This window comes from Stegodyphus dumicola, chromosome 1 (genome assembly GCF_044657685.1).
Source record: "Stegodyphus dumicola isolate Sdum_Otavi_A_Nest chromosome 1, ASM4465768v1".
Lineage (NCBI taxonomy): Eukaryota > Metazoa > Arthropoda > Arachnida > Araneae > Eresidae > Stegodyphus > Stegodyphus dumicola.
Genome location: NC_140768.1, coordinates 121,372,041 through 121,398,107, shown reverse-complemented (window position 1 = coordinate 121,398,107; position 26,067 = coordinate 121,372,041).

The following is a 26,067-nucleotide window of genomic DNA, read 5'->3' as shown; positions in this document are numbered from 1 at the left end:
CTTAGAGATAATGGAATGACTGGAAAGAAAAATGTTATTGAAAATCTAGTTTTAAAAAAAGTAAAGTATCTAGAAATGTAAATTAAAAGATATTTTTAAATACATTGCTTCGTTATATACACTGCTCAAAACAATTAAAGGATATTGCGGTTTTAGGTGGATCTTGTGGCAGGGAAACCTTCTAGCTGATTGATACATGGTCGTCAGACGTAGTAGGTTATATGAGTATAACTTACACATGTTTGGCAGAAAAAAAATGCATTTTATTGCGCATTTGTGTACAAAAGGAAAAAAACACAGTTTGGGCATATGAGAAAAAAAAATAAAAAAAAAGGTGTTTTCTTTAAAGGAAATCATTTTCAGTAGGGTGGTATGGTTTCCATGGACGGCCAGCAACGTTGAACACATTTGAGGCATGGAGTCAATGGGGCTATTAATCACAAGTTGGGGTATTCTGTCCCACTCTTCCGGAAGAGCTCTTTCCAGTTCTTGGAGAGTTTGTGGGGGTGGTTGGCGGCCAGCAACTCGTCTTCCTAGAGCGTCCTAAACGTGCTCTATTGGATTCATGTCTGGAGAACACGCTGGCCATCCTATTCGTACGATTCCTTCCTCGAAAAGGAAATCCTCCACCAGGTTAACACGATGTGGCCTGCAGTTATCGTCCATTAAAATGAAGTCATCTCCGATTGCTGCAGCGTAAGGGACTACAATAAGTCTGAGGATCTCATTCCTATATTGGCGACCAGTCAGAGGTCCATCTCGAATGATGTAGAGGTCTGTTCGCTCGTTAATGGAGATGCCACCATACACCAACACTACCCTACCTCCAAATCTGACACTTTCGTGCACGAACGCAGGATTATTCCTACTGCCACGGTCCCTCCAGATGAAAATAAGCCTATTATCAGGATGAACAGAAAAACGGAACTCGTCAGAAAAAAAGAACATTGCTCCATTCATTTCTCCTCCAGTTCACATGCTCTGTTGCCCACTCCGTGCGGTCGCGACGATGCCTTGATGTTAGTCTAACACATACCATCGGTCGGCAAGCATACAGACCTACACCACTGAGCCGGTTTCGGACAGTCTGAGTTGAAACCGTGGTGCCAGTAGCCGAGCGAAGAGGTTGTTGGAGAAGGGTAGCATTCATATTTCGGTGTCTCCGAGCCATTAACACTAAAGAACGATCTTCTTTGGGCACTGTTGCTCGTTTACGACCTTGCCTTGGTCTTCGGCCTGTACTTCCAGTTTCCAAAAAACGGTTCCAAATCCTGGAAATCATACTTTGTGACACTCCAATGGCTTGCGCTACTTCGGCTTGAATTTGGCCCCTTTCTAACCTACCAACAACTCTCCAAGCTTCTGAATCGGTTAAATGACTTCGCTGAGACATCGTACTCATCGAAACAAAGCAGTCACTGAATGCCGATCAATCCTTGTCTTCATTGTCTTTTATTCAGTTGACAGTCAAATTTCATTCGCTGCCGCTGAAGCGACGTTTTTGACGTCGAACTCAAAATTAGCATACTCCACAGTTTGAAAATCAGAAAAATTTTGCATCTGTGATTCTCTTCTTCCATTTTCGGCAAACAAATTTCACTTATATCTTTATTTTATATAAAACTTACAATGTCCTTTAATTGTTTTGAGCAGTTTATATCATTTTGCTAATTACAGACACAAAACTAAGAAATTTAGAATCTAATTCACGAAGACATTCGTGTGGATTTTTTTTTTTTTTGGTACATTTGTATTTTATATGAATGGAGAGAGGAGTTTAGAATTTACGGATGAACTATTATAATTAAATTATTTAAGATGATTCATCAGCTAATTTTGGATGAACAGAAATGCAGTGGTTTTCCTGGGGGAAGGCATTCAATTGAATCTGATCTACCTCCTCTTTATAACATTTAATCAGATTTTAACTGAATTCTTATTCCTATTTTTTGCATTTTTATACATTTCTGTTGCTTTCGGAAATTCTTCTAGTTGTAAAGCAGTTAGTTGATATTTTTATGGACAAATTTTGAGATTTTATTGGTTTTGATTTTATTTCTTGCATGTCTTTGGGTTCTAAATTTCTTACTTTTTTTATTAAAATTAATTAATTTTTCAGCAGCACATTGCGCGGAAATAATATTGGGATAGTTTTGTTTTTAAGCAAATTTTGTGTTACTATAATATCATTTTGAAAATATATTAATTAATATATTCTACATCTGAAAACCTTTTACATCATTAATTTTAACATTTTTACAACTTTTCTTTGATATTAATACTGAATCTTTTAGATCTGAAATCAAATGTTCATTCTCATCACTTTCGTACAGCTTGTTATGCTTCATTCAGAGATAAACAGTCTAATTTTTAACATTTTTTTTTTACTTCCTTGCTCAAAGCAAAGGAAGTATTGTAATCTCAAAAAATTTCGGGTATCATATTTCAACCGCAATATTCATTTTGACTGTTCCCGAATTTATTTGGACGATTTGTGGCATAATGTCTGTACATACGGACAGAATACAGGCTCTTTGTTTCCAAAATGGATTGAAGAATTTATTAAAAATAAATTTAAAAGGGAAATTATTGGGATGTCTAATAGGTACGTAGATATGAACGTATCACGCATAGTTCAAAAACGATTATAGCGTTGAAAGTTTGTATATGGGACTATTATGACATGTAATTGTGCTCCTCCCTTTTTTATTTTTTTATTACAATCGACAATACCAACATATGGGATATGTAAGAAAAGTAAAAAATATGTAAAGAATTTGTAAAAGATTAAATTAGCAGAGAAAATTAATTCCCTTCTGTATTCTAAAAATAGTAACTTCTATTTGCACTGCGTCATTTTGAGAAAAATCTACGTCATATGATTCTTACATAATTCTAATAATGTTAATGAAACTCAAACTCAAACAGCCAATAGTAATTTTACAGCAATATTAACCATCCAGTCAAAATGCATTGAGGACCAAAACTAACTCAGTCTGAATTAAGATTTCACTCTCAACATAACACACTTGCTTTAAACGCTTTGGCTTAGCTGGACTGCCGTCTGTCTGCTCCTTCTTTTTACAGCAAATCTGTCAAAAATGTAAGCTTTTTGGAATAGGCACAATAAATGTGCCAATTTGTTTGTGGCCACAACATATTTACTGAAATAAAAGATAAATTAAATGTACCTTCACCGCCAAATTTCTTATTCCTTGTGGATCGGCGTTTCAGTATTCTACGGCATCAAAATTCTAGCTGTTCATTCTGGATACAACCACCTGAATTCTACTACAGAATCTATTACATATATATATTTACACTCACCCGCTTCATCAGTTAAAGAGTTATTTTCGAAATAGTTATTTGCAGTCATATACATCCAATCACAGAAGTGTTTTTAAATGACGAAAATATGTTTTGGCAGTTTTTTTTTACCAATCGCGAACTCTCAGCCGACTTCGGCTTGGCCAAACACCAGATGTGATGGTCACTTTACTACTTTGCTATGGAAGCACCTAATTTAAGTAGGCCACTTTTGCCTATGAAGGGACGGACAATTACAACCGTGCCTTTTCCAGGATTCGAACCCGGGCTTTTTGATATCGCAGTCGGCTCCTCTAACCACTATACAGTCTGGGCTGCACTGTTTGGCAATGTAAAATTATGTTAAATATGTTTTACCAATATTAAATTATGTAAAATATGTTTTGGGAATGTTTTACTCTAAGCCGCCTTAGCCATAGCTGTTATTCATTTAGCACCACTCAGAAGGCACATGTGGATTAAGGATATCACGAACTTGAGTAGCATCGCCTCCAAAACTACCCTGATTACAGCTATGCAAATCTATATTTCAAACCTCGAATTGCTAAAGAAATCAAGAAACAAGAAATTGGTAAAATGGAAGCATCGCATAGAGCGCATTGCTTGAACGAATGCAAACCAAGTACTATGAAGACATAAATGTTTGCCCTAGAGGCTTGTGAGAAATTATTGCAAGAAATGGATGAAAACGAGTCAATTAATTGTAACAAGGTCGTGGATAATCCCCTTTGAATGTATTGATATCAAATACCAGCTAAATATACATGACCTGGGAAAGAAAAATATTTCTGATGCAATATTAAAATCAAACGCATTATATATGTTATATGAACAATACCCTGAACCTGAATGGACTAGAGTATACCCTGATGGCTCTAAAATACAAGACAACACTAAGGCTGGTGTATACGGTAAACGGTTTTCCCATTGTACTCCTATGGGACACTTCATGTCGAAGTTTAATGCAGAGATCCTTACAATCTCACTGCCTGCGGAGAACATCAAGATAAAGATCGATTAATTCTCTAAAGCAATTATTCTAGTCGATTCCAAGGCAGCCATCCAGGCTGTAATTATATATCATGACGCACACCCAGATTATCTCAAAAATAAGACAAATCTTCAACTTCTTTATAAACACAGCAAAACAATCGTTTTTCGATGGATCCCTTCATATGTAGGTATCGACGGTAACGAAAAGGCAGACTCACTAGCCAAGAGCTACACTTGAGCCACAAGACAGCAAATAACTTCCTCCAGAGTCACTTAAAAAGCATAGCTTTGAGAATTTAATGGTTACTCTTAGATCTGACCAGGCAGCAAAATTAACAGGCAAATCCTGGGCTAACAATGAAGACATACAGAAAAGGTTTTGTCAAATACCCGTAAAGAGGCTGTGGCAAACTTTAGACTGCAAACAGGATCACGACTGAATGGATCAGCATCTTAACAAAATTGGAGTCCTCATCTAGTATATGCCAAATTTGCAATTCGGGCATCATAAATGCAGAACATCTTCTTGTACGCCCAAAAGTAGATAAGGATTTTCAGAAACGTGGTGAAATTGTAAGGATCTTAAATTTTACTAACGTTTATTTTATTTTAAATCTTTACTATCACTTCTTATTTTCTACTTCCGGCCAGAATTATAAGCGTTAACGTATTTATGCAAAGTTTGTCTGGCGAACGCCAAGTATTTAAGTTGTGGCATTTTGCCAAGCGAGAGAGAGGAAGTAGTTAGTCGAAGCAGGCCGCTTACCTTAGAAGTTTTACTCAGTTGCTGGTTGCCTTCCAGGCCAGAGGTTTAATCCTCTTGATAACTTTAAACGTATTGTAGTGTTAACAGTTCTCTGTACTACATACGGCTTCCTGTTAATATAAGGCCAATCTTCCACGTTTATTATTTTAAAGTTAAATTAGAGTTTAGTTTTATTTTTATATTTTTACGTTTAGACCACAAGTAGTGGGTCTTTGTATTCCGAAGTACGGAAGTTATTGTAAATAGAGAAAAATAAAGGGTTTTGTATACCCTTCTTGTGTATCCTGTCTACTTCCCACAGTTATTGAATATAGCTTTAGTAAGCTCTCTGTTCCGAGTCAGATCCTTGCATGTTCCCGAAGAAAGTAAGACTGAACATTGAACCTGATAAAATAAGTAAACTATACTGGAATGCCAGAGCTTTCATGAACTCCTTTTAAAGACTAAATCTCTCGTGTTCCTTTTCTTGTTTAAATTTTGAACATTTTACTTTTGTTTCCATGTTCATTTACTCTGATTTTTTCTATATAAGTACTTGTTCATTTTTATTACTTATCTTTGTTCTTGTGTGATACTTGAGCTGGTTTATATGTTTCGCTTGTTGTTTCCAATATAGCCATATGTAACAACAACATGTTTTCGCAATGAAAAATTAAAAAAAAAATAACTATCGACAAATAACAAAATCTTATTTTGTATGTTATCTCCCTTTTGTTATTCTTTAATCTGGAAATTTTTTCATTCGTTACGATAAAATTGAATTATAAGATATTTGACTCCCATACGAGTGAAATTGACCGGGATTTTTAAGTTTAAAATTTGCAGTTTTTGATGCCATTTTTAACATGCCTTGAAGGATCGATTAATTAAGTTAGAATACTACGAGGAAATAAGTTTAAATAAAGTGCAGAAAAAAATGGCCATAATTTAATAGGCCGTGCAAAGAAGTCATGCGTTGTCCCCGTCAGATTTTTGTATCTTAGTAGTATCTAGTTAGTATTAATTTATGAGTTGTTTCATAGTCTAGTAAAATGTTAGTAATTCCCGTTAGTTAATTTTAAAAAAAAATTTCCTAAAGTTTTCTTTCTTTTTTCCCCTTTCTCCTTTTTTTTAGTTTATAGGGGCTTTGTCCCTGAAGGACTATTGTTTCCGTTTTGCGATTTTGCGTTGAATCACTATAAATGTCTGTTTCACTTTTTAAACTGTTGCCACCAAATGTTAGAATCTTGCATTATATTTGAAGAAATTAAATAATAAAAAACCTGCATAAGTATATGTATATTTCTCGCATTGTGATAAAACAACGGCACATAGAACCAATGATGTAATCCTCCTACGAATATGGGCATGTGGAAGACCAAATTTGAAATTTGGGATTTGTTTTATTAACGATTTTCTATTTTGTAAATCTTTAACGAATTTTTGAGTAACAAACTCAACGATTTAAAAGCGAGCAATGGCAGCACTCTACGGTGGGGGAAAAAACCTTTTATCTCCAGCGGGCACGAACTGTGTATCGGAAATTCTAAAGATATGCTCATTTTAAAATTATTTTGCGAGATTGCTACTGAACTGAATTTCATGGTTTAAGTGCAAAGAAAATGATATTTAATAAATAAAGGTAACACACAAAACGTTAAAAAAATCCCTTTGGACGTAATTTAAATCTGAAACCTTTCAGATTTTTTGTTGGGGGGGGGGGTACTTTTCGTTTTAGTAAATACTGTCGCTATATAGATATATTCATGCCGTTTTGCGCATAGTTATCTATACTCTTTGATCATTTTAATTACCTATCTTTGATTTTTTTAAATTTTGTTACAACTAAAATAAGCATAATATATGCCAATCATGTAACTCAATATTATTTTTTGGCTTAGAAAAAGTATTTGTAAATTTGAAATCCTAAAGATTTTCCGATACGCACTTAGTTTCTTTTATGATATTATCTGATGCTTTAATAAACCTACTGTACAAGGCTCAAAAGCGGAATAACTGACCATTAAAAAATAACTATAAGTAGTAAATACTGGTTTTAATGAGTCTATTTTTAAATCCAAATAACTAATGCGATCTTCATATGATCCACATTGAACGTATGATCCGACCAAATAGTTTTGTTTATTGAATTCGACGGAAAAATTGAGATGTGGGAGGTTGAGTCAAATTTGGCTGTAGCTATAAAACATCGGCTACTGTTCTTCTGATAACATCATACAAAATTACCGTAGACATTCGTTCCATGTGAATCAATATATCGTCGTTTTGGAAACAGGTCCAATTAATCTCATATTCTATTAACTGAACAAGGGTTAAGAATACTACCATATTGGTGTTTCCAGTTGTGTGTTTTAGTGAATGAGGACTTTGCTCGGAACTGATTATCAGCTATCAGTTTTCTGATCAAGTAATGAAATTCATTGCATCAGATGTGATTTGACATTCTGATCATGCCATAACTTCTATTTACGCCCAGTGAACAACTGATTTATTTCGTCTTCTTAAAGATTTGCCCTGCAAGGTTCTGTATAATAAATTAGTTTTGTAACTATCTCAACGTATTCAAAATCAGGGGTTCATTGCTTTTATTACCTAAAGAATCAATATAATCCTCTGAAAATATTAATACAAAATGTCACCCAGAATGTGATTTCATTTTGTGACGTCAGATAGTTGAAAGATTTCATTTGTAATAAACTTTAAATCCAACTAGATTAATCTCATTTTCTTCAGCATAACAAATTAAATCATTTCTAAGAAGGACTCTCTAGTTATTTTTCCTTCCTCATGGCTGTGGCCGTATAATAGTATTTTAATGAAGGATAAGATTTCGTCAAAGACATGATTCAAATAGAAAAATAAAACATTATATTGATTTAGTCTGTTATTTTAAAGTTAATCGCTAACATTTAAGACTAATGAAGTTGTTTCTGGTGAGGAAAAACATTCCTCCGCAAACCTCTAACTATATTATACATTTCCTTAAAAAAGGTTACGTAGGCAATTTATTGACCACTTCATTTACAGCGTGAATTCTTAATGCATACCCCAATGTGTTAAACAAAAGCCTTTCTTCGAGATTTAATCAAATCCTAAACTACTATTTAGATTCTTATCTGCACTATTATTAATTTACGCAAGACTTCGATTTGGCCTTAGTCATATGTCATCGTATGATTAAGGTCATACTGCATATGTCATCTTCTTAACAAAGTTCAAAACATTTAATAAACGGACAGGCGTATTCATTCAACAGTCATCTAGGGCAACAAATTATGCCAAAATTAGTGATATTTAATAGCGTAAAAATTTGTCTATTCGACAGTCATCTAGGGCAACAAATTATGCCAAAATTAGTGATATTTAATAGCGTAAAAATTTGTGTATTCAACAATCATCTAGGACAATGAATTACATCAAAACTAGTGATATAGAGTAGCCCATAAAAATTTTACCTTTGACACTTTAACAAAAGGAACGAAAAAAATTTTGCACCTAGTTGAATTAATGAATAGCAATATCAATTAAACTATCAGCATTTTTATCTTGCGTCCCTTGTAGATGAATGAATTAAAAACAAAATAATTAAACCAAAGGTCCATATTACTGTAAAATCCTGACTTAAAATTAATTTAAAGTCAGAAACTGGCAAGCGAATAATCGCTTAGTTCAGTGATCTGATAAGCAAATAATCGCTTAGTTCAGTGAACAGAGAGCAGAATTCAAGAAGGGTTAAATACAATTTATTGTCCAAAATAAATTGAACAGACGACTCCTTCTTGGTGTTTACAATAAAGCCTTCATTCGGGCTTGAACTCAGAAATACTAAAAAGTCAAACTTAAGTAAAAAGATATAGCCGAAAGTATCAAGATTCTAACAGAGTTGGCCTCTTAACGCTAACTATCGGTGAAGCTGAACGTAATAATAGCTTAAGATAGAGAGTAGCCTAAAAGGCAAACGCGCGCTGCTCAGAATATCTGGCTCTATAACGCAGTCCGTAGAACTTCAAAGTTAAATACACTGGTGTGCAAAAATTAAGGACGAAGTCGAAAAATTAGCATATCAGCTGAACGAAGAGGCAGAGCGGACAGAAAGACCAATCAGGAGATTAAGTAAGGTGATGTACCGTAGCACATGCGCAGATATGCAGGTAGACGTAATGTTGGAGTGTGTGAGTAGTATAAAGCATGTTGTCGGTGTAAGATCAGTATTTCTGGCAAAGAGATTGCACGCCGTATAGCAGTTAAAATCACACCGAGTTGCTGCCTCAGCGAGAAATGGCGAATAATCAATCTGTTAGACGACATCTGGATGCTTTTACCCTAAGTCGAATCATTGGGAAGTTGGAGGAAGTGTGACAAGTGTGGCTGCAGAGTTCGGAATTGCTCACAGCATCGTTTCACGACTTTTTAGACAATTTCAAACTACAGGAACAGCTATCCGGGGGTTTAGTAGTGGTCGTCCACGAGGAACCACACCTGCAGATGACCGGTATATTGCCTTACAGGCCAGAAGAAACAGGCGACTAGACGACCGATATAACGTTTTACCGTGGCCAGAAGACTTCACGGTGGTGGTCTGTTTGCACGACACCCTGTACGGTGTACCCTCTAACGCCTGCCCATCGGAGAAGGCGTTCTCTGTGGTGCCGGGAACACCGGCATTGGAGAGACAATGAATGGGGACGAGTACTTTTTACAGATGAGAGCAGATTCAGTCTGAGTAGCGATTCTCATCGCATACTCATCTGGAGAGAGCGGAGAAGCCGCAATCATCCCTCGAACATCATTGAAAGGGACAGGTATGGAGGTGGCGGTGTTCTCGTTTGGGGAGGCATCATGCTTGGTAGTCGTACAGACCTTCACATCTTCGACGCAGGTTTAGTCAACGGGACCCGTTATTGTAACGAGATTCTACTTCCATATGTGCGTCTTTTTAGAGGCGCTATGGGTCCGCAGTTCATTTTCATGGACGACAATGCACCATGTCATCGCACAGTAGATGACGAACAGCTCTTAGAGAGTGAGGATATTGAACGTATGGATTGGCCGGCAAGATCTCCGGATCTCAATCCCATCGAGCATGTATGGGATATTCTAGGCAGACGCTTGGCAGCTCGTACCTTACCACCAGTAACGATTCCGGAGCTTCGATTGGCGCTGCAAGACGAATGGGCAGCAATGCCTCAAAAACTCATTGACACCCTCTTTCGCAGCATGGGCAGACGCTGTGAAACCTGCCTAGCAGTCAGGGGAGATCATATCCCCTATTAAAGACCGGATGTTTCTTGCTGGACACCCATCACAGGGATGTTTCGGCCTTCAGTCGCATTGCGTTCCATGCTACTTTTTCAATAAAGCTTCTTTTTATCCCTCTGATTTCTCTTTTAGTAAGTGTTGCTTACATTACTCATGTCCTTGCGTATTGGGGATCTTACCGTATTAAATGTGTTGATTTGGAAAGCTTTTGTACAAAGTTATATTGAAAAAACCGTCTCGTCCTTAATTTTTGCACACCAGTGTATTTTTAAAATTGTCCTCATTTGCATTTGACCGCGAATCTGAAAATACGTTCTGGCCGGAGGTTGTAAGCTGAAATTAAGAATAGACAGGAAAGTAACTTTAACTAAAAATCAACTGTTAGATAACCATAGGATAAATCTTTCAGTACTAATTCTATTTTTTCCCTTTTAAGCTTGTACTTTCTCCTCTGACCGAAGTGAGAAGTCTTGATCTATCTCCGAATATCTTCGAATCTTAAATATTTTCGAATGCCTATTTAGTAATTTTTTAACTATTCAACTTCTTGAGATACCAAGTTCTCTTTGATCAAAACTGTTTCCTTTTTGTACCTTCGTTTGCTTTCTCTCAAGATGACTTTCTCGTAGTATACTAATCATCTGCTATTTCTTTCCAATCGTTTCGCTGCCTTGCTCATTATGTATATAAGCTACGTTTGTGTAGTTTAGCGTCTTAGTTCCTATCTACTAATTATGATAATTCTCCCTTTTGGTGTCATAAAACAAAAATTTATTATCTTTACTGATAATTTAGATCATGACCTAATCATTTCTTAAGCCTGAGGCTTTATTAATTCATATTCTTTATCATTTCCTTAGCCCATCAATCAGCCATTTCCAGTTTCCTGGATTTTACCTCTTAATGTTTAAATCTGGTTAATGTTATCTTTTCAGAACGATTTTTAAGAAACTTTTTCCGAGAACTTATTTAGGGAATCTCATAGCGCATTTGTTCACTTTTACTGATATCTTTTCTTCGTCCAAGCAAAATAGAGTAAAGGAAATTTTGCAATCATGTATCTTTTGAACGAAGTAAAGTAAAGAAATCATTTCATTAGAAGTCTGATTCTCCAATCCTCCCAATGACACCATGCAGATTGTCTCAGTTTTTTTTCTAGAACTCTAAGCATATAGGCACGAATACGTATATACATATAGTAAAGGATGTGATCAGGAAAAATTGAAATAAATGCCAGAATTTACAATTTTTAATGGTCGATAATATAAACGTAAAACTTAACAGACTTTTCTGAGCGTTTGTCTTGTTATCACTGTATAAACAATATTACTCGTATGTAATAATACGAGTCAGAAATATAGGTACATTTTGATGACTCTGTGTTATGGCAGTATTTTGACTAAGGGAAATAAACTCTTAGGAAGTTAAACAACAAAATGAATACTACATTATTTATCAGATTCAATTTATTGTCTTAAAGTATTCTCCATTTCGGAACACTGCAATCCTTACCTTGAATCAGTACTTCTGTCAGTCTTTTCGTGAAGTTCTCTTTTGTTTGTTTTCCCACAGCCGACGAAAACAATACCTCATTAAAATCATATACCTTCAGTTTCACGCCTTTACGGTCATTCTAGGCTATGATCAGTTACAGTTACAGCATGAACGACTGTAAATTCAGACGCACATGTCGCAGCTTGCTTCTGCATGCTCAGCGCCTTTACTAAGTATATATGAGCTTGAGCATATGCTTTTTATTTGAAAAAAGAAAACGAAGCTGGAGACTTAATATAAGCATTCAGTACTTCCCTCAATAATATACAGTAACGCACTGCGTGTACTTCAGACTTGCAGCCATATTTCTTACGCATCTTGTGGTAAATATACATGCAAAGATAAATATATAGATTCATTAGAGGAACTGTTTAGATACGAGTATATACGCGTGAGCATATTATTATATCAGAAATATATAAGAAACGTTAAAGTTGTAGTCGTTGTCATGTCTGTGTATTTCATGGAAGAATGGTTGCTAGAGCCTCAAGGTTGTACTTCTACTTCCGCCACAGTTTTGAAGGAGAGTACTCGGGGGCGAAAGAATTTCGAGGATCTCCCACCAAGTTCCCTTACCACTAAACCACACGATAGGACTTTCAGCTTGCCATATATTTAGAAAGCCTCCATCCCGCAAACATACTATACATATCAAACATCATGACTTCTTCGAGATTTGAACCCTAACCACTATGCAATCTACGAGGCAAAAGATAAAGTGAATATACGATTATTAGAAAAATTTTAGTGGACCTGTAAAACTAGGTTTAAACGTTAATGAAACCAACATTAGACGATAAATAACAAATTAAGCAAAGTAAATACTAACAGTGCTTTCAGAATATGCATTTATGTGCATCTTCTTCATCATAAGTTGTAAAATCGCAGGAATATTGGTAAGATAAATGTTACAATATTTATAATGCATTTACAATTAGTTTGCACGACTTTGAAGATAATGCAAGATAATATACACTTTGTGCTGATTTATAATTTGGTGCAAGGTATGCTTTGAAGTTAATTGAATTCTATTACTATAAGATACATATATTCAACATGCTAAATTATATTATATTTATAATTTGATTATAAATAATTTACAATTTTTCTTATTTTTATGGCATGATTTAAATGTTTACTCAAAACTGCAAAATCCGTGGTGAATAATTGTTTCGCATATATTTTTGAGTCTTATTGGAGAAATTTCAAATTTCTTGGAAATACTTTAACTGAGTTTCTTAATAATTTAATTATGGTAATTGTATAAAATATTTTGATAGCATAATAGGTACAAAAATAATGCAGATGCATGAATAACCCATTTTAACTAGGTTGTTGATGTGAAAATAGTCGACAGCTTTTTATACATTAACTAGTATTTTGATTATTCAGTGATACTTAGTGCTACAGATCTACATCTTTTTATTTCATATATTTTCCATCAGTATAAATAAGCATATGTAACAATATATTCTTTAAGTTATGTTATCAAATAAGCAAATATGACATTTTAATTATATCCTTGAAAACTAGAAAGTGAATAATGATGCATACATGTTATGAATACCGTTCTTTGAACAGAATTCGTACGTATTTCTCCCTTATAATGTTTGCATTTACCTTTTAAATTTCATTCCGTTGCACTCACTCATTTCACCTTTCATAATTTAAAGGGTTATCAGATTCTTATGCAAGTTATATGATATATTGTAATATTTATCCACGCAAAACGATTTATACTAAAACGTTTGCTTATTTATTTGTTTTTGGAGAAATAAGTAAATTTGTTTCGAGCTTATTTTCATATTAATTTCATTTAATTTCAATTTGTATATTAACAAAGTTATTTTTAATTTTATGCCATTGTTTTTGGGTAACAAAGCATGTTTCATAATAGTTAATTTGTATATTTGAATAAATGAAAATTCGCTTAATTTCAAACTTGTAAACATACGGTTTTGCTTTCTGAGCAAGTAGTAAAATAAGCATATTCGCATGAACAATATTTTAATTCTCGCATTCTATTGTATTTCTGATTATTAAATAATTCATTTATATTTTACATGCATTAGTTTTCCGTTTGCTGTTCCATTGCTTCATAATGTCTACATAATGCGTTCATGCTTTAATGCTTTTTTCATTTTACATACTCATCTGCACGAAAAACTCATACACTTATTCTAATTTTTAACATTCATATGCTAATTATACGGCAAAAGTCATGCTGAATTTTGCTCCATTCTCTTTCAAGCAGTAATTTAATCTTGTAGAAAATCCTCGTTGGAAAGTTCTTGGCGCGTAATAACACATCTTTAGAAAATTATTTATTAATTCATAAATGGAAATTTTTAAAAGAATGTTTTGTTTATTCATTCCTTAAGATATCCACTGAGAATTTACATCAAAAAACGTAATTTTAAAGGACTATTTAAGCGTTTGGTTTTAAACCTATTAATATCTTTCAAATGAAATCAAGTGCAAATAATTGATATCAATAAAAATAAATATGATGACTATATCATTCATTTTATAATGATAAAAGTAGTCGCTGCGTTTTGATGTTCATTGCTTGCATATGGAAAGTATTTCGTCCCTATTTGATACGCTGTATGAGGAATATATGATTATATAAATTAAACATTGAAACTATGACTATGAATTTTTCAGAGCAAGAAGCACGAAGCGTCAGTTCTGCCATTTTCAAGATTTCAGATCTACCAGTTGTTATTTGAACATGAGAACTACTTACACCCTCAAGGCACGCACGGATAAATGCGATAATTGTGTATATCCTTTTGTACTTAAAAGGGGTAAGGGGAGAGGCACGAGATATAGTCGACCAAATGCATCTGGTGAGAACTTATCTTCCACCACACATTAGTTCAGGCGACACTGTATAAAATATTAGGCTTTTCAGAGCCTGTAGCTTAAAAAATTAAATCTGTCTTTGTCAGGATTGCAACCATACATTTTCCCACTACTAGGTGGGTATGATAACCACTTACACTACGCAAACGCACACAAGGGAGGAGATAATTCTTGCAAATTATGAAGTTTTCCATTTCCTTTATTAAAAAACCAGGTAAAGTTACAGTGAATACTAGTATTTCTTTCTCCAAATTCTATCTGAATCAGACGTAAGTAAATTCTATTTGAATGAAATAATTTCTATCAGATATAAAAAGTAATCAAGTTTGTAAGACATTTATAAACTTTAAAAAAAAATCTGAAGCTATTACTGTTGCAACAATTTTAATTACTGATGTTTCGAATATGTTCGTAATGTGAATAAACGGAGAAATGATGGGTGTAATACGAAACGAAGTTTTAAGCTATTTATTAATTAGAAATTAGGGATAATGAAAAAAGGCTTCAAAACTACTTAATTTCTTAATGAGTTAATTTTAGATGAGAAAGCGAGTAAATTATTGCAAAAATATAGTTCAAATTTCATTTTGAGAATATAATGAACATCTGCATCGTGCTGCCCTGTTACAGAACGTTTATTGGAAATGTGTTGGTATTCCCATTATATTTCTGAAATTAAATATTAAAAATCTTCCCTTTTCTTTTTTACATTTCTATTAAAGTTAACTATGTTATATTAAACATTTAAAGTTTTCAAATAGTTCATTGTGCTGCTTACAGTTTCTTGCGCAGGATTGCTCATATTTTCTGTCATTCTCTATGTCTTTTTGATTTTCTACCATAAAGTATCACTATCTGAAATAACAAAAGCGCGCGTTTAGAGACTTAATTAACACACTTCAGAGGAGCAGTCATTACATTGCTGAGCACACGTAATACTAATTTTCGTCTCAATGTTTTTATGCTTCAAGTGAGTTTTCGTTTTGGTTTGGTTTAAGGCAAAGCCTCGAGGACTATCTGCTTAAAGGGAGGGACGCCTTCTTGGAGGATTTTCTAAGGGAAACTAACTCTTATACGCTTTACGCATGGGGAAAGCCACGAAAACACCCATGCAGGCAGATCGTTCGCGGGATTCGAAACTCGGACCGAATTACCTGTATTCAGCGACTTTACCGCTCGGCCGCTGTGCTTCAGCTGGGACGCTTTTAAATACATTTTACATTTTGTGTACAGATTCTGCTTATACCGTCCTGGTGATGGGGCAGTTGCTTCTTTTCCACATTGTATGGATGCTAGTAGAGTATCACATGTTGAAGTTATAGTATCAATTTGCAATGCCTCGTTTAGTGACTCCCTAAAATGGGCTTTCTGTTGTGTATCTAAAAGTTTAATTTTTTCCCCTTTTTTCAGTCCGTTCTGTATCTTGCTTTGCTTGCTAGTGTTTTATAGTTTGTATTCAGTAAATGTTTTATAGTTTTTCTCAAAGCACTTTTTTTGTATATAGGGAAATCAAATTGCAAACCCATTGTGATATTAACTACTGTTGTAATATCTTAAATATTTTTAACATGTAAGGTATTTAAGAATGTGAAAAACATTTAGTGTTCTGTGGCTTTATCTTTCTTTTCTTCAATACTAATAAATCGATTGGGTTTATTTTTGAAATTTATTTCAACTGCGCGTTTACCATAAGAAAAATTGAACTTACCTGAGTAAAAATGTTTTAGACATTTGCTGTCACAGTTTATATTCACAGAATAAAATAATCTCAGTTGAGGTTGAAATGATCAGATATTAATATCAGATTGATCAGAAACTACATAATCAGGAATTTTCGACGTAAATGATTCGAAAGCTATATAAAAATATTATCACATAATAAACAAAATCAAAATGTAATCACATATGCAAACAAATAGGTAATGTTTCAAAACGACAAGTAAGGTATAACTCATTGTTCGCTTTTCCATAAACAAGTTCATATTTAAGATTTATTATGCTATTATTTCTCTCGATTGATCTCAAAGGTAATAAATACATGAAATTATGAAACTATAAAAATTTCAAAATATAATTTGTGTCGAAACTCCTGATAAAACTTAAATGAAATTCTTTTTAAGTATAAAAGCGTTCAAAGGTAAATAATAGTCGTATTTTCCCCTAAAATTATTTGAAGCTAAGGGTTGATTTTATTATCATCCTAGTCTGATAAGTAGTTCAAAATTTATGCTAGTATCAATTTGAAGTTTGTGTGAACTAATAAATTAAAGGAAAATGATATTATTAAATACATGTCCACTAAATATAAAAAATCTTGAATAAAATAATTTTCTTTTAAATTTAATGCCTTAAATCATAAGCATTCCTTGTCTTTAATAAAACATATTTTCTTTATACAAAACTACTGAAAATGATTTTCTTAAAAAAAAAAGTCTTTCATATATTAGTCTATAGGAAACTTACGTTGAGAATGCTGAATAAGGCAAGCTGGCGCGTTATAATGTTTGATTTTTTTTTTTTTTTTCACCAGCTTTGTTTCTTTTTCAACACTTTCCTGAAAGACGTCTGTGTATTAGCTTGTGAAAACAGACTTTGACAAATGGTAAAATTTCCAGCCACAGGTATAAAAAGCTTCAAATAAATCGTGTTGACATGAGTGTCTTGGCCTTAAAAATGCGTGTTGTGCTTATTCAGGACATAGCAAGGGTATGGGCGACTTTTTCCACCTTGAAGAGCTTTAAAAGAAATAAACATTGTTTCTAACAACCCAGCTGGCAACACTTCTCTCTAAATCGTTACATATTTTAATTTGTTTGGTCTATCTACAAATAAATTTTATAAACCGGCGCAATTATTTTGTGAAAAATACTTAATCTCTATAGCTACTAAATCAGTTTAGGGATATTTTCATATTTATTATCAAATTTTGACCAACAATCAGAACGAACTGCAAGAATACACCTTTTCTGTGTATGTGAAATTTGGTGTTTCTTATTCAAAAATATAAAAATATTTATAATCAAAAATCTTTCATTACAGCAAAACTCACTAAGGTCATCTGTCTAAGAGGAAATATGGCTTCGTAGAAAATTTCCTGACGGAGATGGTGTTGCATTCATGCTAACATGACGAAAACACGAAAACGCTCATCCAGTCAATTCACTGAAATTTCGATTGGGATTAAAGTATTACTTTTGAGGGATTTCAACCATTCGCTCAAGGGCATTTAGTGTTCTGTGTGCATAACTTGAATTGAATTTTAAGACGCATAAAAGGCATTAATTGAATTTTAAGACGCATAAAAGGCAGTAAATTGAATTATAAATTGTGTAGATAATATTCAAACAAATAAATCAAAAATTTCAAATACGATTTAAAAATCATTTTTCAAGAAATGTTAAAAAGCACCAATTTTTCAAACTTAATATAATTCGATCATAGGACGAAGAACTAAATTGAATTTAATAATAATGAAATTTTAACCCATTAATTTGTTGATTGTGCTATAAGGTATTTTCCCCCTCTTTCCAGCATGCCTTGGTAGTGTAACGGTTAACACATTTGGCGCGTATTCCAGATGTCCAGGTTCGAATCCCGGCGAGGGCATTGCACATTTCTTTCAACATTAAAAGAAAAAATATCCTAATGGCTCTACAGTGGCACCCGAACTAAATGATGGTGGATTATGATTCTTCACCACCAGAATGTGGCGATTCAGTCCCCTAATCCTCAGTCGCCTTAGGGGGTATTTTCTCCCTCCTTCTATCATGTTTTCGTGGTGCCACGGTCAGCACACTCGGTGCGTATTTGAGAGATCCAGGTTCGAGTTCTCGCGAGGGCATTTCAGATTTTTCACGTCTCCCAGCATAAAAAATCTAATTTCTCTACAATCAGAGGAATTTCCCCACAATTAATGACAATTACATATTCCATTGTCTGTATTTTGATGTGAACATCAGTGTTTCGCAGTAATAATTCATTTTACTGCTCTCACCTACCTTTAATGCTCGGAAACCTCCTTAGAATAATGAACGCGTTTTTAAATCTAATATTTATATATATCTTCAGAAAAACATATGTTTTCTTTTGTGAAGAAGACTACTTTAGTTCTAAATAACCTCATTAATCTTGTTGACATCTGAACATGCTAGAGAACATACCATGAATAACGTTTAAAGATCAGGTATTTAACCTACCCCGGTGTCTAAAGAACCTATCCATCTTCTTTTGAATCTGTACTGTTTCTTTTCCTTGTAACGAAATAGGGAATACTTATGGTTGGAAATCTACCAGGTTCCATTCACTCCATGCATGACTTCCATTACTTCCATGCGCATTGCTTTTTTTTTCGTTTTTATGCACCATAGTTTATTTTATCTGTGATATCCCTTCACCGTCTTTGACCTCATTTTGTACTCATGTATAGCATCTCGATCATACATGATCTAATTTTGTGCAACCTTTGGTAATTCTTAAAACTTATGCTTTTGCAACTGCATTTCTTCTTGCACTATTTGAATAATGATCCATGTTTTCATCAGTACATTAAAAATGGTTCTGCTACTCTAACCTAAAAATTAAACTTTGAATAATAAAAAAATCCTTTTGTTTTATAGGAGGTTGCTTTATTGAATTCCTCCTTTTATTTTCGATTTTTGTACCTCATGCAATTTGAGTATGCAGTCCTCATATCGTAACGTCGGATACTTGCTAGCAATGATTATAGATATGTGTTTGTGTACATTAAAAGGCATCTTAAGGTAGTACTAATCAACACAATTATTGTTTGGTTTCGGATTTGAGTTTTATAAATAGATAACTTCCATATTATCCTGAATTTCAATTTTGCATCTCACCGGATTTATCTACTAAAACAATGCAGCAGCTTTTCTTGCCTAAACCGATATGCATTTAATGGTGTTAAACTAATAAAGGAGTTCTGACGAGATTTTTCGGTTATCATTTATTAGATTAGGATATGTTTCAAGCATTATTTAATAACGATTAATACAGAGGTGCATGTGTGTAATGGCGATAATCAACACCTTGATGAAACATAATACCAATGCATCTGTGTTCTGTACTTCATTATTACATAATTTAATTTCTTTCTATCCCTTGCAAGAATAAATTGATTAATGAGGTAAGCGTTTCAGTAAAGGAAACAGAATCTGGTCTCGACCAAACTCGAAAAATAAGCTCTCGACCAGTCGAGAGCTTGTGTTAACCTCAAATGGCTGTTATATTTTACGAATGCAATCTTATAGGTATAAGAAATTTTCATCATTTCGACTGCGTGCTCTTTCAATGAAATTGAGAGCTGAAAAGCCAAAGTTTGAATTTCTGTGAGTTCATGGATAATTTTTCCTGTTTTCATGCTCACCCCTCCCCCGAAAACAAACAAAAAAAAAAAGAAAAAAATTCAGACAGAAACAGAAAAAAAGGCAAAGCATAAGCAAAGGAAATATGTTCATAACAATACAGAACTTCTGAAGTTTACAACGTCTTATTAAGATTACAAAAATTATGCACCAAATATTTTTCACTTTTAATTTTGTTGGAAATACTCTTTTAATCGATACGTTCTTGTTTTATGGTAAATATCCACGACTTGGTCAAAAAAAAAATTAATCAAAAAGCTAACATTTTTAAAAATGAGTTGATAGAAAACATATTTATTTAAATTTGTGTTTGCTGTTTATATCCTTAATGATACTAAATATTTTAACCAATATACAAAAGTACAAATTTCCTTACAACATTTCTTTTATCAATTCTATAAATTTACACACCTTCAATTTCATATTATACATTTTTGATAACATTTTCTAAGATGTAGCAAATAATTTAATTTTATTTTTGAGCACTTAAATTTATTAAAAAAAAAGACATAAAATTCTTTTAATATATAAGCATATTACATTTTCATTTTCATTAGTTCGTTGTATATCTTTAGATGTTATTCTGGATGCAGAAAAGACTTGAAAAGCGTTTTGAAAGTTCGGAAAAGCTGAAATGCAATTTGCATTCATCTTTCGTTACGTCGCATGTTATTCCCTACTTTACATGTTATTACATGTAAATGGGGAAATTTCGATATATAATGCCCTTAAATATCCCTCGTGTAGAATAGATAAAAGCAGAGAAGGAAGAAGTTTGACCACTTTTCTCCGAAAGTAACAATAAGATATTCTTTACGTTTTAAATGTATAGTTGAACTCATCTTTAATACAGTGCGGTTTAAGCATATTATTTTTCTTCGCCTTATTTAAATATGAAGAAGATTGTCAGGACTTAATGTTAAGGCAGGGAAGAACAAGAATTCTCTGAAGTTTGGAAAAAAATGTTGCATTTAAAGGTAAAGCAATGCTCTAAAGTGCTTTGGGAAACTGGCAGAACTAAAATTTATTTTCCAAAACAAACATCAGAACGTGAAAAATTGCTGTAGCAGAATTTTCATAATGGAATGCGTTTCGCGAAATCAATAACTAGTGCACTTGAAAGAATTTTTTTAAACTTATGACAAAGAGTCCATGTAAACAGCTTCGGTTTATTTCATTTTTAATGATTAAGAACACGTAAACTTTGCTTTATTTAGTCATTTTTCGCCAGCAAGAAAAAAAAACTCGTTCTATTAAATGAATTGCTGTTTACTAAACATCATTAAAACATGGTATTATTAAACTGAATGAAAATATTTTGCATGTATGAAAGTATTAATTATTTTTTCGATCAGCGGATTCAATTAGAATAATAAAACGTTTCTCGAAACTATTCAACAGAAATTTAAAAGAATTTTATTACACATGTTTTTATATTCAAAAGCACATTAGTTTCCTTAAGACAAATATTTCCTTTTAAAATAATGAACAGTTCAGTGTAATTTACCTAAGAATCTTAGAGAGGATTTAATTTGTAACTGTAATTATGTGCTTGTACAAAAAAAAAAAAAAAAAAAAAAAAAAAAAACTGAAAATTTAGTATTATGCTATAAGGTATTTCTCTCAACTTCCTAGCGTGCCTTTGGGGGTGTAGTGGTTCTGAACGCTTGGCCGGTATTCCAGAGGTCCGTGGTTCGATTCCCGGCGAAGGCGGTTGCTAATTTTTCATCTTTCCTGCTTCCAAAAATTAACCTAATGTATCTACAGTGGCGTCCGGACTAAAAGGGTATTTGATGATGATTCTCCTCACGCAGAAATCGGTGATTGGGTCTCCTAAAAACACCAGTCGCCCTTTAAAAGGGGAAGTATATAAGGTATTTCTCCCACCCTCCTAGCGTGCCGTCGTGGTTTAGTGGTCAGCACACTCAGCCGGTATTTCAGAGGTCCGTGGTTCGATTTCCGGCGAAGGCGATTGCTAATTTTTCGTCTCTCTTACTTCCAAAAAAATCCTTATGTCACTACAACACTTCCAATCAATTATTTAAAGAAATTATAAGAATTTTAAGTTTTACTAACGTTTATATTAGTTTAAAACTTCTATCCTCTCTTATTTTCCATTTCCGGCTATAAGCGATAGTAGAATTGCTTATGCTAATGTGGTTGCAAACTATGTACGTATTTAAGATGTGAAAAAAGAGAAGAGAGAGACTTTTTGCTGCCTTACCACGCGCTTTCTTTTCAGTCAGTTCCTGTCTGCCTTTAAGGCCAAAACTTTGTTCCCGCTGATATTTGAAGACGTATTGTAGTTTTTGCACTTCGCTCACTACATACGTAGTGTTAAAAGGCCAATCTTCGCGTTACTAGTCTCCGTAAAGCATCTATGTTTAGTTCCTATTTAGCTAAGTTAGTTTCTTTCTTATTTTCTAAGTTTTAGACCATAAGTGATGGTCTCTGTATCCCGAAGTGCGGGAGCGGCTGAACGCTATGAGAAATAAAGTGTAAAGTTAACCCTTTTTTAGTGGTGTTATTTGTCCTACACACACACAAGCATAGTTTGAGCATAGTTAGTCCCTGCTCCCATTCAGGATTAGTAATTGTTTCCAAAGGCAATTAGAAAGAACAGCAATCCTGACAAAATGAAAATTTCATACTTAAATTTGAAAAGCAGGTACAGCATACTATATTCGGAACCTTTCATTATTACTTTTAATATTTTCCAGGAATAACAAAGAGTTTTTTTTAAATCTATTTAGCAAGGGGTAAAAAATCTAACAAATGTTTCATCTAACAAAGGGTTAGTAGTCATTTAGTTAGATCAAAACAAAGACGATCGAGTAATTAAAAAAGACGGCACACTTACTTTATATTGACTCAAAAAACATAATGCACCTATAGTATTTTTTCCGAGATAATTATGGTTTTCAGTTCGCATATTTTGCGTCTTAGCAAAGCAGGTAGTATTGTCACTTGAGGTATACATTTATTAGAAGTTTTGAGCGCATGCGATCCGATGAAATAAATGCACACTTAATTAATTAAGCCTTTTCATTAGTCTATAACTAAATCTCCAAATGGTGTTTATTTATGATGAAATAATATCAACAATTTTTGTTTCTATTATTTGAACAGTTCATTTGAAATGGTATTATTTAATATTTCATACTCCAACTTCGGGAAGCTAGTTTTTAAGTTAGTAGGCCTATGGTAATTGAAATCTTCTTATAAGGATCAAACTTCAGTTTGTTTTGATCTTAATTAGCCCAAAGGGTGTTAGCTCAGAAGGGCTATTAATTTCGTTTTGCCATTTTGCGTTGATTCACTTTTCAAATTGTTGCCACCAAATATTAAAGCCCTGTATTATATTTAAAGAAATTAAATAACGAAGAATCTGCATAAATGTAGGAATTTTTATCGCATTGTGATAAAACAATGGTACCTAGAGCCATCCAAATTTTAAATAACGTAATCCTCCACCGAATATGGGCATCTGGAAGCCCGTATTTGGAATTTGTTTTATTATCTATTCCACATTTTGTCAGACATTAAAGAATTTTTTTATTAATAAACTCAAGGATTTCAAAGCTGCAAATGGCAACACTGCACGAAAAAAAAACATTTTTATCTCCAGCGCGCGAGACTGTGTATCAGATATTCTAAAGATATGCTCATTTTCAAATTATTTTGAGATATTGCTGATGAATTGATTTTCATGGTTTAAGTGCGAAGAACATGATACTTAATAAATAAAGGTAACACTCAGAACGTTAAAAAATGGCCCTTTTGGGCGTAATGTAAAATCTGAAAGCTTCAGGTTTTTATTTGTTTATTTTTTTTATTTTTATTTTCATTAATTTTTTACATTTCTGAAACTTTAATGCTAAACACCTTTGGCATTAAACTGCAATCTGAAGTTTTCACATTGCAATATTTCCTATTACATGATTGCAGAAGGTAACAGGGCTTTGATTGAAACGTTTTTTTTAGAAAACATATAATAGGAAAATATAATCTATCCAAAACTGGCTACTCGAATCGGACTCATTCCAAAAACTACCCTTGCGTGCTTTTCGGCAAGCAGAGTAATCAAATTCATCATTTCTAATTGCAAAATAAAATACGTTATAATGCGAAAAAATAAAAAAGACTTATATATTACCTGCTTTAACTAAAATGAACGGTATCTAATAGCTTTGGAAATTTTACATTCCTCTCCTAAGCAATTATTCGTATTCCTTTTTCCTATGATGGTATTTAAAAAGAAGTTTGCTAAACAGATCTATTTAAGCCTTCTTAGGGATATTCATTTGACTATTTGCTTTTAAAGCACTTCACAAAATGAACTTGAACTTTGGAAATCTAAATCAGTGTTTTCCGAAGTCCGCTAGATTAATTACCTTAATTAATGTTGCCAAGAGTAGTGAGTCTAAGTAGGCAGCTTGTAATAATATTGATATAATGGACAATGATCAGTATCATTAACGCAATACGTAACAATCAACAATTAAATTCGATAGGCACTAAAAAGTACATAACATCACATGGTACGAATTCTTATATTGAAATATCTCTCTACAAAGCGATATAATCAAGCGTGAATTTAGAATTCATAATACAGCTATTTCTTTTAAATTCTAACTTACAAAGACGAAAAATGAACCACTATAATATTAATCAGTTGTGTCTATGTCATATAGCAACTAAAAGAAAGAAGATATTTTTAAGATGATGAGTAGTAATAATACGTCAAGGAAATTATAAAAAGGCACATTTAACAAACTTTTTTCATTGAAACACTAAAAGCGACACCAAGCCTCAATACAGCTTAGAACCGTAAACCTTGGCCTACGGCCCCCTATATTTTAGAAAACCCACAAATTGTCATTATATTGATTATATTCGTTCATGAGAATAGGAATAGGTGGACGTTTGGGGGTCTACGAAAGCCTAATTAAGACAAGCTGCACATAGAACCTCGGCCTGTCTTAATCGAGTTTCAGAAAACACCAATAGTCATTGCTTCGGTTAGTAGTCTTCCAGTAAGTAACAGTATGGTTTCTTACACGAATAATTAAGAATAATTATTAATAAAAAAACATGTGCCCTTGAGCTTCAGCTTTCTTAATCAATCTTTGTTTTAACTGCATTCGGGAAATTCAATTATTCAGTAGTGCAAATATTAGGCCTCCATAGATATCACGGATTTTATATGTTTAACTAGTGGGCTGTGGCCAGAGTAAAACTTATATATTCTATGTGCACTTGAAAAGGAAATCTGGAAGAACATTTGAATATAAATAAAATAAGTTCATTCTTTCCAAGCAACACGTTATCGTAAATATTTTTTTTCCTTACAAACCCAAGAAACAAATATTTTTGACACATCAGGCTAATACGCATGAAGTCATGGTTTAAATTGAATGTAATATAACAACATTTGTTTCAATGTTAAGACTATATTGTGTCAATTATCCTAACCCGAACCAAAAAAGCAACTTTATTTAAAATGTTGACATGAAACGACACATTTTCGACTTACAGTGATGTCACGTGGAATCACTTGCTTTCTTAAGCGTCAGAATAAGACCTTACCTAATAACAATGCGTATTTAATGTTTGGCAATATTATTTTTGTTTCGTATTTTTTAAAACTTAAATTTTTTATTAACAAACTCTATGATTTGAAAGCGAGCAGTCGCAACACTTCTCGAAATACAGCATTTTTTTCTACAGCGACTCCCGAGACTGTTGTCACTCGTAAAAATGAGTGCGAAAATCAACATTTTAAAAGTTTGTAGTTAGTATCTCGACTGATTAATGTCCTACAAAGATAAAAATTGTGGAAATGGCCTTTTTTTTTTTTTTTTTTTTTTTTTACGAATTTTCGGAATCAGGAATAATGTATTTAATGTTCGGCTATGC